At 34.7% G+C, this 17,042-nt stretch overlaps 1 protein-coding gene across 1 annotated transcript in view; it reads right to left on the reverse strand.

The window, feature by feature from the left end:
* Nucleotides 1-10,985, reverse strand: part of LOC136036295 (putative fatty acyl-CoA reductase CG5065) — a 74,333-nt gene extending 63,348 nt beyond the window's left edge. Inside the window, exon 1 of the mRNA XM_065718443.1 lies at nucleotides 10,736-10,985. The gene's annotated coding sequence lies outside the window, so the exon portion shown is untranslated. The remainder of the gene's footprint in view (nucleotides 1-10,735) is intronic.
* Between the last annotated feature and the right edge of the window lie 6,057 nt (nucleotides 10,986-17,042).

Raw genomic sequence — 17,042 nt, forward strand, 5'->3', positions numbered from 1 at the left:
ACACAAGTGCTGTTAATGGGTATTTTGCTTTATACATCTGTCTTGTTTGTTCAGTACAACAATGATATTTGTGTAATTTTTAAATTGATTAAACAATAAACAAGTTTTTTCAGCTGAAAGTAAGGAGCGACATTAAAACTTTAAACGAACCGAAATTATTGTGTATATGAAAGAGGCTGTCCCCTCCTCAACACCCCGCTCTTTAAGCTAAAGTTTGACTCTTTCTCACAACTCTACTTTTTATAACAATAAAAAACTTTAGCGTAAAGAGTGAGGCGTTGAGGAGGGGGCAACTTGTTTTTTTTTATCCAATTTCTGTACGTTCTTGAATTAACACATTTTTTTATTTAGGCTCATTGTGGATGAATAATTAAAACGAAATTTGCATATTAATTTTTTTGGCTGGATGGTTTTCTCATAGTTTTGATCGGACAATTTTAATAAAAAATGGGTGGGGGAGGCCGCTTAGTTGCTCTCCAATTTTTGGTTACTTAAAAAGGTAACTAGAGCTTTTTATGTTTTGTATTACGAATGTTTTTGTTAGTCATAAATATACGTAACTTACGAATTAACTTAAGTAAAAAACTTCTATATTTGTATATTTTACTTACGTATATGGGGGGGAGGGGTTCGCCCCCTCTTCAATACCTCGTTCTTCACATTAAAGCTTGAATTTTGTCCCATTCTTTGAGAATGACCCCTGAATCACAAATGTCATAGAATAGATAGTTAAAATTACTAAAAATACTTCAGCGTAAAGAGCAAGGTATTGAGGAAGAGACAAAGCCCCTTATATACGTAATAATTTCTGTTCGTTTCAGGTATTAATGCTGCTCCTCACTTCCAGTTGAAAACTTTTTTTTATTTGTTAATTCATTGTTTTTTTTTTTTGTTTTTTTTTTTAAATAATGCTAGAAAATCTTGCGCCCCTTTCATGAAAATTCTCTTCCCTCATGATAAATTCCTCCATGGAAAGATCTTCCCACGTAACCCCGCCCCCAACGAGAAAAAGTCCCCCTGAAAACGTCTGTATAGTTCCGAATAACCATTACTATGTGTAAACAATGGTCAAAGTTTGTAACTTGCAGCCCCTCCTCCGGGGACTCTGGGGGATTAGGTCGTTCCCAAAAACATAGTTATTGGATTTTTCGACTATGTTGAACAAAATGGCAATCTCAAATTTTGATCCGGTGACCTTGGAAAAAAAATGAGAATGGGAGGGGGCCTAAGTGACCTCAAATTGTTTGGTCACTTAAAAAGGGCACTAGAACCTTTAATTTCCGTTAGAATGAGCCCTCTTGCGACATTCTAGGACGACTGGGTCGATACGGTCACCCCTGGAAAAAAAAGAAATAAACAAATGAACACAAATCTGTGATCTGCTTCTGGCTAAAAATACAAAATTCCACATTTTTGTAGATAGGAGCTTAAAAATTCTAAAGTAGGTTTCTGTGATACGTTGAGTCTGATGGTGTGATCTTCGTTAAGATTCTATGACTTTTAGGGGGTGTTTCCCCCTATTTTCTGAAATGAGGCAAATTTTCTCAGTCTCGTCACTTTTGATGGTTATGACTAAACGTGATGAAACTGCTATATTTAAAATCAGCATAAAAATATGAATGTTTCGATGTAACTATTGGTATCAAAATTCTGTTTCGATTAGGGTTTCAGTTACTATTGAGCCGGGTCGCTCCTTAGTACAGGTCGTTACCACGAGCTGTTTGATACACGTTTTTACAAATGACCATTAAAATGTATTCTTTGAGGCATGAGGCCCCACCTACAAAATGATTCGCTACCATTTCTTGAAAATTGCTAAAATGATCTTACATCATCATATCGTACACCATATCAGTTTAGGGAGAAAAATCATTAAAATAAATGTAAGAGAGCAATAACATTCCTACATCCCCCCCCCCATGCACATATACTTGAACTTATGCTAGTATGAAGGCCCATAAAGAGATTGACAATTTAGGCAATGAAATGCATTCTTTACAGCATGTAATAACCCTACACAGTAGCTATCAACAATCTTTTATATTAGCTGAAGCACAATCATTTGTCACTGCATATTATTATTAATTCAATAAGTTGAAAATTAAAACGAATAAAAATTATTAATTCACAAACTGTCTAATATACGTTTGGAAGAATAGAAAGACAAGTCTGCAAACCAAGATTAGAATATTGGAAGCTACAGTGATGACAGTGGTCAAATATGGCTCTGAAGCATGGGCGCTCCGAAAATCAGATGAAAATCTACTAGATGTTTTCCAGAGAAATTGCCCACGGATTGTTCTGAGTACCCGGCTGACTGACCGTATTTCAAACAGTAGGTTGTACGAAAGATGTGGTCGAATCCCGCTTTCTAGGGCTATGATGAGAGAAAGGTTGAGATGGCTGGGCCATGTTCTGCAGATGAAGAATGACAGATTGCCAAAGATTGTCCTTTTTGGCCAACCGTCTGGGGCTACACGGAAAGCAGGTCGTCATTGTCTAGGTTGGGAGGATGTCATAAATAAAGAATTAGAGGAAATGGGAACTTCCTGGGAGGGTGTAAAGAGGGAGGCCTTGAATAGATTAGGTTGGAGGAGGAGCATGCGTAGCAGTATTGGCCTCAGACGGTTTGGTGCTGCAATGAGCTATTGGTAGTAGTAGTATGCTTTTAGGATTATAGAAAACTAGCGCTTTACTGAAAATACAAAAGTCAAGTATAACAAACAGGAATATTGATTTGGGAGTCAAAAGCGAGTATGTTATCTGACAACAATAAATGAATCTATAAAGCTTTTCATAATCTAACACCAGTTGTGACACCAGTGACTTTCAGTATACAATTAAAATTACTGAAAAAAACTGAAGAAAAAAAAAAAACAAATAACCGTGGATTGTCAGTTTAATTGGCATATTCTGACATTTCTTCCTTAAGGTTTTGATAATTTTTCATTTATGAAAGTGAGAAAGGTGAAAACATTTCAAACGTATTTTGTTTTCAGTAAAGCTCAAATTGCGTTCTGGTCTGGAGAAGGCACAGAAGTTATCAGGCCTATTCATGCTAATTTTTGCAAGTTTTGAGTTTGACTCGACTATTTATTGCAATTTCTGTTCGTTTGGAGTTTCATTTATTTATAGTGATTCGCGGTGGTTTTAGGCTTGGAAGATTATTTGACTTTGTTTTTGCTCATTTTTGGCTTAATGGAGCTCTTTACTTTTCTTTGAAAAACTTGTCTTGTGCAAAAAGGTTTTAAAATTAATTTCTGTTCGTTTTTAATTAACATACTCTTTTTCATGAAAAAAAATATTGTGTATCTTTTCAGTTTCCTTCTATAAAAATCCATAGTATGAGTTTAAAATTAATGTTGGAAATTTTTTTTTTTTACAATTTTTAATCCAAACACAAACAGTATTTTTTTAATTTAATTTTATAGCTTCTGAAGCCGACCTGCAAAATAGAACTTAACATCATTCCCAAAAGATTCTATCCATGCGCTATGACAACCTGGATACACTTATAATCTTTAATTTTATTTAAATTGTAAAAGCAGAAGTAGTAATAGTAGTATCTCCAAAAGTTTCAACTTAATACTTTCAGTCGTACTCAATATATTACTGAGGTGTCTTATTGGCAGCCATAAACACATGTGCCTTTTGATTTATTTTAAAGCGACATCTAGTTTTAAAGCATAATGGGTCAATTGCACAATTCTGGGGTGTTGGCATGCATAATATCTCTAAAGCCATAGTTGATGGACCGGTCTACTCTGCTGAAAATGAATGGGATCGACGGAAGTGATGCTTGCCCTCCAATCTCTTCTTACTTAAAAAAAGCGCACCAGATACTCGCGCTGTATTGGGAGTGCAAGGGGGAGGACTTCCCCCTTTATATATCTAGTATAAACATTTTAAACAATTAAAAACAAAGTGAAAAGATTTTTTTTTCACTAACGTGCAAATTATGTTATGGTCTAGAGAAGGCATGGGGGTCCTACTCATGTCAATTTTTACTCATTTTGAGTTTGACTTGTTTATCTATTTTATGATTTAAATTTAAAAATACGTTTAAAATGTTTTACATTTTTTAATTTATAAAATTAAAAATTATCCAAACTTTAATGAGTATATATCAGTATGTGTATATTCAACTGACAATCCATAGTTATTTTTTTTAAGTGCAAGTTATGTTCTAAACTTGAGAAGGTATAGAGATTGTCAAAGACATAATTTCCAAGCCTTTCAATTACACTGAACAAAATACTATCTCAAAATTTTTATTAGACGTTTTTTAGGAATTGATGGTCGTGGGAAGGGCTTGTTGCCCACCAATCACTTTAACTAATGAAAAGAGCACTAGCCCTTTCAATTTCCAATCAAATTAGCCTTTTTTGAAGTTTCTACGACAACAAATGGCCATCTCAAAATTTCTATCAGATGCATTTCGGAAAAATACGAAGTTTGGAGGGGGGATTTATCCACCCTCTGATCACTCTAAATCTTAAAAAGACACTAAAACTGCTGATTACCAATCCAACGAGCACCTCCGAAGTTTAGACGATCACCGTTTCTATATACACTTTATTTTGCCCCCAAGGCATAACTTACAACTCTTGCTCAGAGGGCTGGAGATGGAGGATTGTCATCCTCAAAGACATATTTTCTGGTCCTTTCAATTGCGTTAAACAAAATGTCTATCTCAAATTTTGATTGGATGTGTTTGGGGAAATGGTGGACGTGGGAGGGGGGTTAGTTGCCCTCCAATCGCTTTCGACTACTAAAAAAGACACTGGCTCTTTCAATTTCTAATCGAAAGAGTTGTTTCGAAGTTTCCACGACAACAAACGGCCATCTCGAAATTTCTATGAGATGCATTTTGGGAAAATACGAAGTATGGGAGGGGGAGGCATCCACCCTCCAATCACTCTCAATCTTTAAAATGGCACTAAAACTTCGGATTATAAATCCAATGAGCCCCTCTGAACCTTATATAATCACCCTTTCTATATGTACCTTATATGCCCCTAGGGAATAATTTACAACTCTTGCCCTGAGGGCCGTTGGGGATTGTCATCTTCAAAGACATAATTTCTTAACCTTTCAACTACGTTGAAGAAAATGGATATATCAAATTGTTAATTGGAAGTGTTTGGGGAAATTGTGGGCATATGAGAGGGGTTAGTTGCCCTCCAACCCTTTTCAACTATTAAAAAGGTCTAATTTCTAGACCATTTTAATTATATTGAACAGAATGGCTATCTGAAAATTTTTATTGGATGTGTTTGGGGAAATGGAGGGCATGGGAGGGGTGTTAGTTGCCCTCCAATAACTTTCAACTATTAAAAAGGGCACAAGCCCTTTCAATTTCCAATGGAATGAGCCCTTTTCAAAGTTTTCACGACAAATCATTTGAAACGAAGTGCCCTGGTCTAAACAAAAAAAAATATAAATAATATGTTGTGCCCACATCGCTCTTTACTTAGGCAGCGCTCCTATGATACGGAATAATGTATGTTCATTTTAATTTTTATTGTCACTCCTTAGTTTCAGTTGAAAGCTTATTTTTAATATAATTTCTAATTATCCACAATCTAGGAGAGATAAGACACCTCTAGAAAATACTGCACACAACCTTGAAAGCTAAGAAAAACTTTCAGTCTACAACATAAAGTTCATTATCTATACTTCACAAAACAATGCATTTTTACAGAAACATTTGTTTTTCAAAGAGCATAAAGCTATTTTTACTCGGCCGAGTTTGCCTGAAAAAGCCATAACAAAATGGTATTTTTTTTTATTTTTATTTTTTTATAAATCACCTACTGACTAGCAGAAACTAGAAGGCTACTGCAACAAAAGAGAGCTACTTAAGGGCTAATTTAAAAGCTTATATTTATACCTAATAGCTATTTATACATTTGACTTGATAGCATATTCCCTCAAAGTGTACTTTTGGTTGTTTCCTCCATTTTTTTTTTTTTTTTTTAATGAAAAAAGTGCCTTTTTCAATGAAATGACTTGTGAATTGATGTGCTATCCCAGATTTGACAATCAATAGCAAATTTGTGAAACAAACACAGTTTGGTGACTGTACAATATTTTTAATCACTGAAAAAGGGCACTACAAATCCAATCTACATTCAAATGACCCCTAACCCAACATTCAAGGACCACTAGTCTGGTGCAATTACTCATGATAAAAACAAAAGAAAAACGCAAAAAAAAAACATGTGCCCATAATCTTTTTTCTTGGAAATACCATAAATTTAAGATGGAGGCTTGAAATGTCTACCATAGAATTCTCTGATATTCCTAACCTGATTATGTGTTTTTCATTACAATTGCTTGACTTCATGTGGGGTTTCCTTCCTTTTTAAAAATTAGTCAATTTTTTCAAGCTTATAGGTTTTTATGGATACCATTAAACTTGACGAATCTTGTATGTCCTATACATTAGCAGTCATAAACCTTTAGAAGTGCATGGACCACTAAAAATATCATTTTTTATTTGGTGGACCACTAAAATGGATTTTGAAAAAACAGGTGCTGTAAATACATCCATACATGATATCAGAAAAGTTTTAATATTGTTAATAGGATATACTTCCGGATATACTCCCCAAACAGCTTCACCAGCTTGTAACATGCAAGGTTCAATTAAGTCTTCTCCTATTGTATATTGCATTTTATTCTGTGTTATTTGGAGTGATATTAATTTTTGTTGCAAGAGTAAAAATGTTAGTCACCCAGAGATTCTATCTAGCCATTAATCTGGATTTAGCTTCAGCAGCTATATTTTTGAAGTCTCTATTTGCTTTTTCACACCTTCATGCATTCTTTGAAAAAATTTAAGTTAGTTGTAAATTAAATCTGGGTGTTTTAATTGCTAGTGAATTTTCAGTTTTGACAGTTTCATGGCATTGTTAAATAGACTTTCATGACAAATAACATAAATAGGCTTTAGATTCAGCTCACTGTAAGGTTTTTAAATAAATCTGAATTGCAGACAGTCTGAATCACATTTTCTTGATATTTTGTATTTTTTTCTTTTTGCCTCCTATTTGAATTTTTTTTTCTAATGCAGCCTAACAAGGACTGTGGATTCTCTGGTAAGTTTACTTGACTTATTTTTAATTTTTTCAAAATGAATTGCAAGATATTCACTTGCCTTTTCTTATTCTTTATGAGTCTTTTGGCTACATTATTTGAATCTGGAAAAAAAAACAATCTAGAAAACCAAGACCTTATAGTTCACATAGGAACTAAACAAATGCTGGAGACTGGATTGGGAATTGAAACAGAACACAACTTATTTGCAGAATTTGTAAGCCAAATAAAAATGTATCCTTTCATAAATAAAACATGTTAAACTGAACTGGTCAGCCATGACAAAGAACAAAGAGAGAAAAGTCAATGAAAAAACTTTAAAATTTTTAAACCTTTGATAAGTTTCTTTAATTTCTTTAATGTCCATGAAATATAAAAAAGAAATATTATTTAATATTTGTCTCTTTTCTTTGTGGACCAACTAAACATTTTCAAAAGGCAATTCTCCTGATGTATTAATTTCTATTAAAAATATTTTCTTATTGTTTGTAAAAGTTTCTGACTCCTTATGGTTTTCTAGTAAGAACTGCTTGATGTAAAATAATATTTACAGAGCACCAGCCTAGAATTCTTATGCTAGTTTGAAGTACTCTCAAGTACAAGAATAAGTTGGATGCTGAACTACCATACTTTTGACATATTTCCTGTCAAGAATTGTTTGAAATAAAATTTCTGCCATCATGCTTTATTGCAAGTAAAACTTGTTTATTATTTAAACAAGAAGAAATCTCTTCTGAAATGGCATAGAATGACATACCATCTACAGTTCAAATGTTATCACAGCTGTTCCTAGGGTTGATAGTGCATGGGGAAATACAATTATAATTCACCCCTCCTGACTCAAATATAAGCAAAGAGCTAAGTCAATGTGAAAAATTGGTAAATTTTTTGCCATTCATATAATTGACTTACTAATAAAGTGAAAACACCACTTGATGCCTTTTTTATGTTTTTATATGAATATTATAATTGCTTCTACTTCAAATTTTTGAGCTTTTAAAAATGACAAATTTTCAATTAAAGTATGAGTTATCAGTTGTTTTTGACAAAATAATGCTATGTTTTATTAGTACCATTTTCTTGGTCATTTTCGAAAAAATAATACTACATTTTCTCAGTACCAAAATTATTTATAATAAGGTTAGTTTAGGTTAGTTTGTGTCAAAAAGTGCTTAAATAGTAATTTGTGGTAGAAGCAATTATTATATTTGTAAAGAACCAAAAAAAAGGTATCAAGTGATATGTTCACTTTATTGGGAAGTCAATTAGGCCTATATGAACTAGAAAAAAATTACACAAATTTGACCAAAACAGGCAACCCCATTGCCTTGCCACCTGGGCAGCATTCCTGGTTGCCTTGTAACCCATGAACAACCCTGAATCTATTTTTTTACGTTATGGCAAGATAGTAGACTTATTACCTTAAATCACATTGTCCAGCAAAATAAGGATTAAATCCTGTAGAGTCGCTGGTTAGTGATGACGATGGTTGGACGTCTCAATGGCATCCCACTCAGTTTGCCATGGCTTTGGTGACCATTCTCCATCAACGGCTCTTTTAAAGGCAGCAGTGCTGGGGGTAGTGACCACTTTTTCGGTGAGAGAATTCCAAAAACTCACTATTGTATAAGTGAAGAAGTTATTGCGTAGTCTAGTGGCAGCTCTCTTCTGATACAGTTTCTGACTATGCCCCCTAGTTCTGGCAGACTGGTCAAGTTGAAATAGCTTATTTAATGGAGAGTTGTTATTCAGGAGCTTATGCATCATGATAATATCACCCCTTTTACGTCTGTAGACAAGAGTGGGGAGTTTCAGCCTCTTCAGACGGAATGAGTAATTTAAGTATTTGCATCCCTCAATTGCTTTTTTAGTCCGTCTCTGAACTGTTTCTGACTTCTGCTGGTCACCTTTGTTGAGGGGGCTAGCAAAACACATGCCAAACTCCAAATTAGGCCTGACCAATGCCTTATATAATTTAGTCATCACCATAGGTGACCTGCTAGTGATTGTTCTTTTTATAATGCCCAGGGTTTGGAGTGCTTTGGCTACAGCTGTCTGTGTGTGTATAGTGAATTTTAATTCTTTATCAACTATGGCATCCAAGTCTCTCTCCACTTCAGATGACATAATAGTCTGTCTTGATCCATCCATCCCTAACATATGATAAGGGCATGTCTCATTTTTCTTTCCAAAGTGGATTGTTTGACATTTGTTTACATTGAATTCAAGCCTCCACAAAGTTGCCCAATGGGAAAGTGCACACAGGTAATTCTGCATAGAGGCTCTCTTATTGGGTGTATTGACAGTTCCAATGAGTTTGGAGTCATCAGCATAAAGACTTATTTTATTTTTGACTGTGGTTGGTGCATCATTAATATAAATGTTGAATAAAGTTGGTCCCAAGATGGTTCCCTGGGGCACTCCACTTAATACTTTCACCTCTTCTGAAAAGAATACCTGTCCATTTTTTCCAAATATTTTCACCCTTTGCTTTCTCCTGGAGAGAAACTGGAGCACCCACTCTACAATTTCATTATGTATTCCAATTGCAAATAACTTGATCCTTAGTCAACATGACATACTTTATCAAAGGCTTTCACAAAATCCAATAGAACTAAGTCAACAGGGATTGCTTGATCTAGATGCTCAGTAACATAATCATACACATCAATCAAATTAGTTTCAACCAAGCATCCATGTCTAAAGCCATGCTGACTATCATTGAGCAGCTCATTGGTGGTCAGGTGTTTGACAATGTGAGTAATCATGATTCCTTCTAAGATTTTACCAGCTACAGATATAAGACTAATGGGTTGATAATTGGAAATGTTGTTGTGGCTACCTCCTTTGTGTACAGGTGTAATGTTTGCATCCTGCCAGTCTTGAGGAATCTGCTTAGTATCAAGAGACTTCTGAAGCATGCTTGTAAGGGGAAGGTCTATTTCCGCATGAGCTTCATTCAATACTCTTGGGTGAACTTCATCAGGGCCAATTAATTTGTTAGGATTAAGCAGCTTCAGCCACCTCTCCACATCAGAGGCACCCACAGTTATCTTTTGCATAGGTTCCCCAATAGAATATTCAAGGGGGCATCATCAGGAGATGTGAACACTGACTTAAATTGTCTACTCAATTCAGCTGCTATATTATTTGGGGTACTAACTATATTGCCATTCACAAGTAGTTCTGTAACTGAGTGTCTCCCCAGTTCTGAGCCAAAGCATACCCTACTTCCAAAATCTTTTAGGATTAGATTTTGAATCCAATGCCAATCCCTCTTCATATTCTGTCCTAAGATTTCTCGTGAGATACCTAACTTTATTCGGGGTTTGTTTAAATTTCTCATAATTTTCATGGGAGATGAAAACTATGAAAAACAAATGATGCTATTTTTTGAAGTATTTTGTAGGCCTTAATTGAAATACAACAAAACAGCATAAAAAGTATATACTACTATTATATAATAAATATGAGGTAAATATATATTAAAATAGTCAAGCAAATCACACAGTCTACTGGGTAGCCTAGGCTATCTTACCATAGTCTACATGAAGTATCAGTGGAAGTCATTGATTCTGCAAAACTAGTAAAAGGCTACAATTTGATACTTTCCTTTAAAACCAACAATGTTTACCTGTAAATTGCTTCATCGTTAAAAGATCCTTGAGTGCCAAAACTTCTAGCAGTATCAATAGGCCTAGCCTAGCCAAGCTCTTTTCAAAAAGCATGGCTTAAATTTGATTTTGGAAACAGCTTTGCTGAACTAGATCCCAACATCTCTGTTATCAGAACAATCAAGAAAGTAACACCTTCTAAGGATATATGATTATTCCTTTTTTTAGGCTCATTGTAGTAACACATGTTTTTTATTTTTAAATTTTACTACAAACTTGCTTCCAGGATAGACCCCGTGTTCGTTTACTTGGCCGGGCTAATCCCAGCGTTTTATGAGACGCAAATGACGTTACATTACTCGGATTACCTCTCGAACGCTCAGGATTACTTATCCGTGGGCTTGTACTTTCCAACCCCGAAAAAAAAGATTATTGAGGATAAGTGAATGTTACATTTTTTTTAAATGTATTAACATGTGAAATCGTTAAGTCTAGAAAAACGACAAGGAAACTGTAAATAGTGGAAATAATCTTAGCTTTTCAGTGACCTGTAAGTTTTTTTGGAGGGTTTTTGGTGTTCTAGGCTGTCTTGCATAGGCTAAGCTTCATAAGGAGTCAGAAGAAAAGTTTTTTGGTTATTAAAATGGTTGGTTCTTAGGAAGGCAGCTATCACATTTGTGAGTTAGTCAAATATTACTATATAAAACATACCTAGTTTCTAAACCATCCTATAATTTTTAGTTGAAAAAAATTTAGAATGATTAGGCCAATACCTATAGCCTTTTATATAGTCTATATTTGTTGAGATTGCTATTTAAACTGGATTTTTAAGGTAAAGTAGGGGTAAAATTTTACTTTAGCTACTTTTGGCTATCTTTGAAAGAGGCTAGGCTAGGTTAATGAAACTTTCAACGATGTGTCTACAGGCTAAAGTATGTCCCAGGAAGGTATTTTGAAGTAGCCTACCTACCTCTACTTATTTTCCCTCTAGAGGGTCCTGAAATTTTTGGGTGCCTTATTTTTTGGTTATCAGTTTCTTTTTCTCATGCCTTAGTTCTGAAAAGACAATTCCTGTTGATTGGGCAGAACTTTAAGCCATAACACTGGTTTTTTTCTAATTTTAGAAATAATTTTTTATGCCACCTCATAGGTTAAATATATGGCTGACATTATTTATTCTCCATGAATTTTCGTTTTATTTGATTTCATTGATGTCAATTGCTTTCTGTTAAAAATACATTTATTTTTTCGTCAAGCTTCTTCTGTTATGAAAAAATTTGAATTGTTTTTCTTTTTACATGCTGTATAAATTGTAAAGGAATACCTGGCCCTTCATTTCATAGATTCAACTAAAAGTCTTTGAGGCATCTTATATCAAAATACTTCTGACACATTTTAATGTTTTTTTTTTAGCTGACATAGGACACCATTAAAGTTTTGCATTTGCTTTGCTAAAAATTGTCTTAAAAAGTGCCAAGTTTAGAGAGTTATGTTAATATTTTTCTTGCTGATCAGTATAATTGTTTTTAAAATTCCTTCTGTTTAAAGCATTTTAGAGAGATTCTGAGCCAACCATGGATATATTGTTGTCAGAAATGATTTTTCTCAAATGGGCTGGTGGAAAACAAATACAACATATAATTTCTTCTTTTTTTATTATTTCAAGACAAGAATATCACAAAACTAATCATTTATATTGTTGATTGTATCTTAAGTAAATACAATCCCTGATGGATTTTTGTTGATACCTGTCTTAAAATTTATTTGTCTAAATAAAATACATATTGTTTGTGGGACAGCAGTGAAAAATGGGAGCAACTATGACTTGAGTTTTTTTTAATATTTTCTTTTTCCAAATAAATTTTGTTCTCTGGTCACATTTGTGTTCCTTCCTAAGTGGCTGGCACTCTAGGTTGAGAATCCTTTATCCAAAGGGCACAGGTTTAATTCCTAGCATTATCAGTTTATTTGGTTTGGGACAAAGGTCAGTGATGTGACTCTGTAAGTTCAGCCAGAATTGGCCTGAACTTAACAGGTTACCTAGAGAAATCTGGGGTCAGTAAGCAGGAAGGACATGCAAAAGCATAGGATGACTGGCCCCTAGCTTCCTATTGCACTTCCTGGCTAAAGGACCACCTGATCCTTTACTGGGCTTCTGACTTAGCCATAGAAGCTTTCTTTCAAACCCATTAAATATAAGTACAAAGGAAGAAATGCCAGTAAGTTGGCCCTTCCTTTTAAATGAATTGTTGATGTACAGACAAGAGTGTAGGTCATAAGAGGTGGCTGGTGAATGTTTTGCAAGGTTTAAAAATTTAGGGCAATTGCTCAGTTTGGCAACTGAGCACAAAAGTAAAATTATGTGAATGGTTTTTCTTTGTGAATGTTATATTTATGTAATGTGAAGCATTTTAAAGTTAATCTTCATTGTTTTGCTTTAATTGACATGGCCCTAGGACTTTACTGTATTAAAACCTACTTACGTCCATCGATTTTTTTTAAACAGAGAGGAGTTCTATGTTTCCTAGCTTCAATAAATTTATATGGAATTTTGAGACCTGGGTTACAAAGTAGTTCAAAACTTGCAAGTGGAATGGTGGTATGACTAATCAATTTGTAAGAAATGTATATCAATTTAAAGATTAAAAAATCATGTAGAAAACAAGACAAATAAATAAAAGTATCCCTTTACAACCATTTAATGAAGTGTCACAAATGTGACAAATAAATAAAAGTATGCCTTTACAACCATTTAATGAAGTGTCACAAATGTAGATCATCCCTAAGATTGAAATGAACAAAGCTTCAATTATGAATCTGTTTTCTTTAAACAGACTGAAGGGGCAAACCTCCAAGCTATGACAAATTCAATATCACTTTTGGTCTCTTTCCTTTTCAATGTGAACTTTCTTTGGATTTTTTTCAACCAAGTAAAAACAGTAGGGAAAGGATCAAGTATAAGTGATCTTCCACTTAGCCTACATACCCAGGGGAAAATCATGCAGCTATACTAATAATTGGTAAATTTTTTGTTGTTCATATTTTTGATTTACAAATAAAGTGAACATGCCCCTTGATGCCTTTTTTATGTTCTTTACAAACATAATAAGTGCTTCAGTTGCAAGTTCAAATTTAAGCCCTTTTTTGAGCTCTTGAAAATGACCAAAATATTCCCAAATAGTTTTTGGGTATAAACAAGCTTAAAACATTGGTCTCAAACTTACTGTTTCATTATTAATCCATTTTTTAAATGTTGTATAATCTATGAGCACTGATTTTCCACAATTAAGTTGGGTTAATACATGTTACAATATTATGCTGTTTTTCTTCTTCTTTGATGCCAAATTTTCAATTAAAGGATTTGATTTTGGTCATTTTTGACAAAATAATGTATGTTTTTCACTGCCAAAATTTGTTAGGTTAAGTAAGGTCAAAAAGTGCTTAAATTTGAACTAGCAATATGAACAATTATTATATTTGTAAAGAACATACAAAAAAGTATCAACTGGTATATTCATTTTATTTGTAAGTCAAAATATGAACAACAAAAAATTTACCCCTAACATGCCTAATTTGCAAATATATAGCCCAAATTATATATTTCCAATGTTTTCTGCCACCTTTTACTTGTTTTTCCAGTTCTTGTTTTGTCACAGTTGTTTCAATTAACAGGTACTAGGGTTGAGGGATAGATTGGGAGAATCAATAGAATATATGTAATTTCAGCTATAGATTTCCATATTAGGAGGGTTGGGGCTAAAGTAGAGCAGGGCTGCATGTATAATGTGTTAGCTATAATTGTTATGTAAATTACAAAGTATCACCTTTTTTTAACATGTTTTTTTTATAGGTCTACAGGTCCTTCTCTTGGCTTATAAAACATCAAGCATTATATACCCAGAGAAGAATAAGTAGCAAAAAGCTATATATACATAAGCACATGTTATTTAACAATGACCTCTCTAGTGCTTAACTATGACCCCTTAGTAATATTGACAAGAAACAAGTAACAGAAAAAGTGAAATTTAGTCTAAATGGCAATCAGGAACTGGATATAGGCTCAAGTGGGCCAAAAACAGGACTATATAATTGGAGTTGAAAGAAGGTGGTGATTTTTTAGTGAAAAAACATTTCCCTGGCTAATTTAGGACTTTCAATTGATTAGCCTACTGACATTTTCCTATCCTATGCAATTGAAATATTTTTCCCTTTTCAGAGCATTAAGACAATTTATCACAATAAAAAATATCAAAAGCATCTTGAATGGAATGACTAAAAAAGGCAAATGACAACCACAGTTTGCATTCTTACAATTAAACTTCTGGCCACACTGCCGGGCGCGCCCCTTAAATTGCGGGGACATGGTAGCCAACCCTCAACACTTCCCTTACTTTTCTCGTAAAATGGGTGATAATCGCTCTGGAATAATGGCGAGTGGAGAACTGGTTTATTTGCCAGTTCTGAACTTTTTGCAGTTTAGCTGAAATAATGGTGTTGGTGATGATCTTATTATTCGGCATGCCTTGGAATTCTTTGACGCAGCTGCTGTTGCGGCAGTCTGTTTTTGAACAAAGTTTTGCCTGGAGAAATTTGCCCAAGACATGCAGGAAATAAGGCTACACAGAGTTATTTACGTGATATTCTTGAGCTGCTGGCGAAATGTGATTCTGAAGATTTAACCGTACCTACGTATGTTATCTTGTCAGCTAATGAAGTTCCTTTGGTTCCTGACCTGATGTTTTCACATCTATCCTCGAAGCTCACGCGAATGGAAAAAGTCCTTAATGCTGTTGCGTCTCGTGCGGAAGTTTATGATAACCATTTTCCGCCCCTTCCTCAACTTATTGAACCAAATGTCCTGGCGACTATTGTGGTTTTCAAGATCCTTGCTTCACTTGACAATCCACTCAAAAGAAAAGAAATGTTGGATAAAGTTACTGGTCATGAATGTGTTATTAGTATAAAAGCAAAAAAAGAGCAACTGATTGTTCATATAGACGAATCTACAGTGAATGACTTTTGCTCTTCGATTAAAAATACGGTGACATCTTGTGCGACTAAGATTGTCACACAAAAAATACTTGGAATTGCTGAAGGCATTCTTCTTGACTTTGATGTTGACCAATTCTGCAGTGAGCCAGGCATAGCATCGGCTAGTTGTCATGGTGCCTCTACAGTTGTTAAGATTGAGTTCACAGATCTATTGTCAAAGGCTCGGCTGCTAAAAACAGGACTAAAAATCGGCTATGGTCTTATTCGAGTCTCTAAGTTTCTGACCCCACCTAGATGCTGTCACAAGTGTAGATCCCCCAGCCATATCCAGTCCGCCTGTTCCAGTTCAAATCCAAAGTGTGCAATCTGCTCAGGGCCTCATGTCTGTGCGAGAGAGTCTCCCTGTAAACTCCCTGCGAAATGTGCGAATTGTGGTGGTCCGCATGTGTCGTTTAGCCTAAAATGTCAAGTCCTTAAAAAAGTGATTTCTGCTGCCAAGTGATGGCTCGCTTGATATCCCTACTCTCTTTTAATATTAATGGCACTAAGGATAAAGCCTCTGTGATCTACGAGTTCATAAATGATTACGATATAGTCTGCTTACAAGAATACCTGCTCTCTTCCACCAGTTCCAGTTTCCTAAAACAAAGTACATCACATCAGTTATTTCTTATAAATGCCCGCACAACTTTTGGCAGGCCCTCTGGAGGGCTTGCATGTTTTGTGAGGCGGAGTTTAAGTAGTCTAAATCCCACTTGCTTATGCTCGAATGATCATTTTCTTGCCATCCAGTTAGGCAATACTGTTATAATTAACACTTATTTGCCACATAATGCACGTGGAATTGATTCTATGACACGGTTCGCTAAAGCTTGCTCCTCGTTATGCTCAGCTGTGATATCTGATTGTTGGTGACTTGAACTGCAATATTTTAGATAACTCGGCCAGAACTGACTGCTTGTTAGATTTAGTTCCTGATTATAAAATTGTGCCAAAGGATCAGTCCTATACTTACATTCATCATTCAGGAAGTGTATCAAATATTGACCATGTAATCTGTTCGCCAAGTCTCAGTATTTCTGAAGTGCATGTCCTTACGGATGAACAAGACATTGATCATATGCCAATGTCATTTATGTTTTCCCTATGTAATGTTCCTGTATATTCCTCTATTCCTAAACCATAACGGTGTTTTGACAAGTATAATTGGAATCGTGCAAATATTGCCCTTTGCAGTGTGACGCTTGCTACACTACTTAGTTCTATTCGTGTTCCGTTTCATTTGCTCCAGACGCAGGTACCTGTGAAAAATTTGGTTGCCGATATAAACCTGTA

The sequence above is a fragment of the Artemia franciscana genome, chromosome 15 (assembly GCF_032884065.1).
Source record: "Artemia franciscana chromosome 15, ASM3288406v1, whole genome shotgun sequence".
In the NCBI taxonomy this organism is placed as follows: Eukaryota; Metazoa; Arthropoda; class Branchiopoda; order Anostraca; family Artemiidae; genus Artemia; species Artemia franciscana.